The sequence below is a fragment of the Phoenix dactylifera genome, unplaced genomic scaffold (genome assembly GCF_009389715.1).
Source record: "Phoenix dactylifera cultivar Barhee BC4 unplaced genomic scaffold, palm_55x_up_171113_PBpolish2nd_filt_p 000381F, whole genome shotgun sequence".
NCBI lineage: Eukaryota > Viridiplantae > Streptophyta > Magnoliopsida > Arecales > Arecaceae > Phoenix > Phoenix dactylifera.
Genome location: NW_024067828.1, coordinates 488,277 through 494,339, shown reverse-complemented (window position 1 = coordinate 494,339; position 6,063 = coordinate 488,277). Strand labels below are relative to the sequence as shown.

Below are 6,063 nucleotides of genomic sequence, written 5' to 3'. Positions count from 1 at the left end.
ATGCTATGTATCCATGATTTCAACATTTCATTTGTGATCCATCATCAGAAAAGTTGAAGGATAGTTCAATGTCATGGTTGCCGAGGCACGAAAAAAGAAAAGGTGGAAGATTCTTTATTATCAGCATGCACTTGTTACTAGAAACCAAAATATTTTCCACATTTGATTTACTTTTCTACTCAACAAATCACTTGTCATTAATAGAAAATAGTTTATATAGGAGGCAGAAAGTAGCAACTATTCTGCTTAAAGCCTGTGATGCACTCTCACTTCTGTGGGGTTACCGCTACCTGGCTCTGCGAGCTTACGAAGATGATTCAGCAGCTCAAAACCTGTATTCAAAAGCAGGCTACAAAGTGATATCAGGAGATCCTCATTGGATTGGTTGGATTGGCAAGAAGCGTCGTGTTCTAATGATAAAACCATCTGTCTTGCACCAAACTCCCTAAATTCAACTTTGAAAGCTTGCCAGCCTACAACTTTGTCATTATAAATTTAAAACATGAAAAGCAGATCCCACTAACAATTTTCATCTCATGCTGGTCTGCATTGATTGGAGATGCCAAAATACCGCTCCAAATTTTTCAGATGCCTCCGGATGGATGGATGGATGTTAATGTACAAGTAAAATGGTGTTGCGGTGATAATCATTAATCAACGAAATAGTTGTATTCTTCATGTATTGCAAGCAGATTCATGTCATGCAATTTCATGCTTAGAATATCCATCATGTAGCTTGAGTTCGCAAAATATGCTATACAACCTTTCTTGGATGTTTTTATGAAATTATTTGAAAAATAATTTATTTCACAAACTATGCAGAATTTAAAGCTCCATTTTATTTATTTTCTTTCACTTCAGCATCTATAAAATAAAGCAGAACTTGATTTCCGACCACCTTTGCTTCTCCATAGAGAATCTCCAACTTCACTGCCCTGAATTTAAACCTGTTCGGCCTTTTATATGAATGCAAGCAGAATGTTTCTGGATGTTGATTTCTGATCATTTACTCATGGTTGCAATATAACGCCGTTTCTCAGAAGAATAATCAAAGTCCTGCAGCACTATCAAGCCTTTGTCCATCCAAATCTATTCCCAGCGAGCTTATAGGGCATATAATTAGCAAAAATATTAACAAGATGAGTTCCATTGGCTCAACAATGCGGCCTGATTCAGGCGGTCGATTTTTTTTTTTTTTTTTGATATTTTTTTTTGTTTTTTTTTTGTTGGGGGGGGCTGTACTGGAGTAGTGGTTGTTTGCTTATAGGGCTTAAGCAGATGCTGCAGTTCAAAGCAGTCAGAAACTCACAATTAAATCCTAATTTTTGTTAATGTCAGTAAAGCTTACAGGACAGTGTCTTTTATAATCAGCAAAGACAATTGACAATGAGTTCCACTAGCTCAGAATCAACACCAGATTCAGCTGGTTCCAAAAAAGCAACATTGCGGGAACTTGATCAATTTTTCTCACTGGAACAGTGGTTTTGCTTATAGGGCTCAAGCTAGCTATTGAATTTCATAACATAGAACTCATTGCAGTCAGATGCTTTTTTTTTTAGTGAAAGGAAGGGAGGGACCCACCCATTGCAGTCACAATTCACAAGTAAATTATGATTCTTCTTGATGGAGATATAACATAACTGATATTATAAAATAAGCCTTGCAATCTCATGTTGTCTGGAAATTTCAGTGTTTCAGGTTTTTTTTAAAGAAAAAGAAAAATATCAATAGAGAAATTGAAATTAAAAAAAAGAACCGTGAATTTACATATCTCATGAACCACCAAACCCGATGAAAAGGGATAACTGGAATGCTTCATTTCTCGAACCTACAAAGTTGCAAGGCCATGCACAAACTCTGCTCTCTTGCATGCTCTGGAGCAAGGCGTTCAAGAGCATTTGGAGGGATGAGCATAATCTCCGCCATGGTCATGAGCTGGCAAGCCAGAGACAGAAGACTATGCATCAATGCAAGAGCTGAAAATGTGCATATTGACTTGCATATATGTGATCATCCAAATATTGGAAATTACAATATAAAATGAAGAAAATATATTGGCTTTATATGCTTTACGAGTCATCATCTAGATAGAATATCAAATTAGCAAAACATTGGACGAAAAAATTTCTTAAACAAGTATTCAATCAAAAGATAATATGCTTGTATAAAGACATGTACAGGGATCACTTAATCAGACCTTCATCAAGCAAACAGTAAAATTATACCTAAGAATTTGTAAATAGATAATATATTACTTACTAGGATTCATAATATTATATTTACTAGCAAGCAAATAGTCATGTTTACCGCGAGGCAAACAAAGCCGTGGATTGGTTTGCATCTTTTATTGCCGATCATTCCAGCAAGACGCTGTGGACGGACGGTGCAGCCCCGCTACCTCCTTTTCAGGATATTTTATTTTCTGACTCTTGTGGATGTACTCAAACTAGGCTTTTGCATTTGTCCGTCCTAACAAAAAAAATCAAGCAAGAAAATGGTAATTCATGTTGTTGGGGTATTGCTTTATGGTAGCTGAAGGAGATTACACAATACTGATTTTCATGAAAAAAAGGCTATAAAAGTGATATAGTGCAATGGTCCAATGACTGATCATCAAGCTCTTGGAGGTAGGATGGTGTTTAATCACTGTAACAAAGTCACATCCACATGTAAATTTATATAATATTAGCCAAAACAAAAGAATTACTTGCTGCTTTATGCTATAATATATGCTCATTATCCCGAGGGTTTCTTACCTTGATGTTTAAAGTTAAAGAAGGGAGGAAGAGGACAGCCATTGGGTAGACGAGTATTTGGGTCTCTCAGCTCATCAAAGAAGGGGTGCGTGCAGGCTTCCAACTGCAGGTTATCACATGCTTAGAATTCAACAGCATATTGATACTATCACAAATAAATCATGCTGTTCAAAGGGTATGATCTGATCCGAACATACAGCAGTGCACCGCAGATTTGGTGGGTACTGCAGAAAACCTGCACACCAGGTCAAGTGCTTCTGGGGGCAGGCGACATTGGAAAACCTGGGGCAAGCAAAATATCAAATGATAATTAAAAAATTTGTAACATCAATAATTGGTCTTATCTGAAAGAGTTGAAGTATCCTATGCGATCAAGGGGAGGTGCAGCAAGCCAGAAAATTTCAAAAAATTTAGATGATTAGAGAGAAATTTATTTTATATGGATGATTATCCTGATAAGAGAAACTTAAGCCCCATTTGGATTGCTTTTGGAAGGGCCAAAAGTGCTTTCTAGAGCCTAAAAAGCACTTCTAGATAATATATAAGTGTTTGGTAAAAGGCTAAAATAGCTTTCTAGTCCTACCAGAAGCTCTTTGTGTGACCAAAATACCCCAAATTTTGTAGTTATTATATTTGTTCCTTTATAATCCATCTTAATTACTTGGTAATCACCCTTTCAAAGATAATTACATTGTTTATTATAATATTTAGATTAAAATAAAATGTATACATTATAGATCAATAATACTTCACGCTTTATTATGTTAAAAATAGTATTATAATATAGTCATATCATAATATTATACTAAAACAATAATATCACATTCATATATTATAATAATATTATAATATATATAATAATATATTTATATGTAATAATAATAATAATAATAATAATTGTAATACTTTCTATCGAATATTATAATAACTAGTAATATAGTATATTGTATTATATTATACTAATATTATGATAGTACTATTTACTATCATTATTATATTATAATAGTCATATATATATATACATATGTATGTATATATGTATATGTATATGTACACATATATATACATATGTACATAAATGCATACATATATATATATATATATATACAGAGTATGGGATATTTTGAGGTACAAGCTAAATAGATGATGCCTATGGTCCAATTAAGAGTTCATTTAAATTTGGAACTAACAAATGTGGCAAGCATTATTCTTCTAGCTTCCTAGCTCGACCAGTCCAACTGTAGTAGTCTGCTGCATATCTACAGCAGAATAACGTTCACTAGCCTCCAATGGACCTTAGTTGGGAAGCCAAGCACTGGGATAGCTCTAGTGTTTTGCGCAGCTCCTTTTCAGTCCATTGGTTCACTTTGCTATTCCCTTCCCTCTGAATTGTTATGGTCAAATTCGAGGGGTCAGCGAAGGATGATCCCTAATCCAGCACTTAGAATCGTGGTTTAACATATAAGAGATGTCCTCTTATAGCCGAATCCTCTATTTACAACAATTCTATGTCTACAACAACTCTGGTATTGAATTGCAAGCTGCTTGGATTGGTCTACAGTATGCTATATCAGTGTTGAAATATGGTTCTTGCATCTAGGAGTTTCACCTCAACTATACGTATTAGGAGTGCAACCAATTTGCAGACTGGATTGCTGCCCATTAGGGAACTCCAACTTGGAGCACTACATTTTTCGGTGAACTTTTGCACCATGTAAGGGTTGATGGAGAGAGTTGCATATGCCAAAGAGTCCTTAAGCTTGATCCCAACCCCACCGCCATCTAAAAAAGCTTAAATGACAACTGCCTATTTAAACATGTCTTTTAGAATAACTGCAAGAGCATTATCAATTATTTCAAAGAAATTGCATGATGATTATCTATGTCAAATACTTGGGACCCGTTTGGTTCACGGGAAGGGGGTATCAAAATTGAAGAAACCATGACTTCTTATGAGTGCAACATGGTGCTCAATATTTTGATCAGGAACATGATACTTAATATGGGCAGATGGAGATGTGCTTCAAGGTATCATGAACAATGGATTAAAAGCTTCCATGGTAATTAATATTCTTGTGCCAGGGACCAAACCTTATGCTCCAGAATGTCTCATATATTATAAATACAAGGAGAATTTGCAATAACTGTCTACCGGCCTACATAGAGCACTTGATCACATTTTGAATAACTAGTTATTTAGATGCGTAGTTCTAGCTATAGCTATAGGCCAACTGAGAATGAAAGGACTGCTCAACTACATTCCCTATAATCAAGATTTATAAACAGAGAAATTGGATGTTATTGCAATAGGCCAATCAGAAATAAACTCATGATGTTGGTTTTTTTCATTAATGCATTCTAGTTCCCACGTCCAAAAGAAATATTCATCTTATTAAAAGATAATATCAACACAAGACCTTAAGTGATCCAGATAGGTTGAAGTGCTTACCTAAAAAGAGAGAGTGGAATGAGAAAGATGAGAACTTTAAATTTTTAATATAGACTTCCTGGGAAATAGTGGATGACAAGAACTTGTATATGGAGGAGTGTACCACTATCATCATCACCACCAACAACAACATTAGAAAATGATCTCTTTCTATAAAAAAAAGGTAAAAATTTGTAATAATTACAATTCATTGATCAAAAATCTCGTCACTAAATGCGGATCATAACTCATTCGAGATAGAAAGGACCATTCAATCATTCATTCAGAAATAGTGTGATGCAGGATAAATGACTGTTACTTATTTAGATTAGATTTATATAATCAAAGGAAATATATGCCCACCAAGATGAACTTCTTGTTCTTGTCATTGCCAATATTTATATATGTGCTTCACAATCTATGAACATATAAAATCACTAGAAATTTAGACTAGTAAAATATTAAGAAATTTGTTTGACAATGTTAGGAATGAGCATTATAGAAAATCTTGGGATTGCAACAATGACCGACTACAGTATGGCACGTGCAATGCATGTTTTTTCTTGATTTTTAAATGATTAATCTATCTAAATAGATAGATAATAATACCAAAGCAAGGATTCGACCTTCCCCCTGATGTTTAATGGCCATACACTAACCAATATGGGATGAGAAATACAGAGTGTGCGGGATGAGGAAACATAGGGCTGAGAAATGCAGATGTTCAGAAAAATTTTGGCTGAAGAGCAGTGGATTCTTGGATTTGAACAGAGTTGGCAGATTGAGCCCCATCCAACCAGTAATGACGACATTTATTGCTCACCCAACCTGGGGGAGGTGAGAGGCATGACATGTTTAGTTGCTATGGGAGTGATCTAT

The 6,063-nt window shown here is 34.9% G+C and overlaps 1 long non-coding RNA gene across 1 annotated transcript; it reads left to right on the top strand.

Annotated features, from left to right (window-relative positions):
• The first annotated feature begins 6 nt into the window (after window positions 1-6).
• LOC120105836 lies at window positions 7-786 on the top strand. Its single transcript, XR_005508112.1, has 2 exons — window positions 7-102; window positions 221-786. It is a non-coding gene; the product is annotated as an uncharacterized LOC120105836 (long non-coding RNA).
• Window positions 787-6,063: the final 5,277 nt, after the last annotated feature.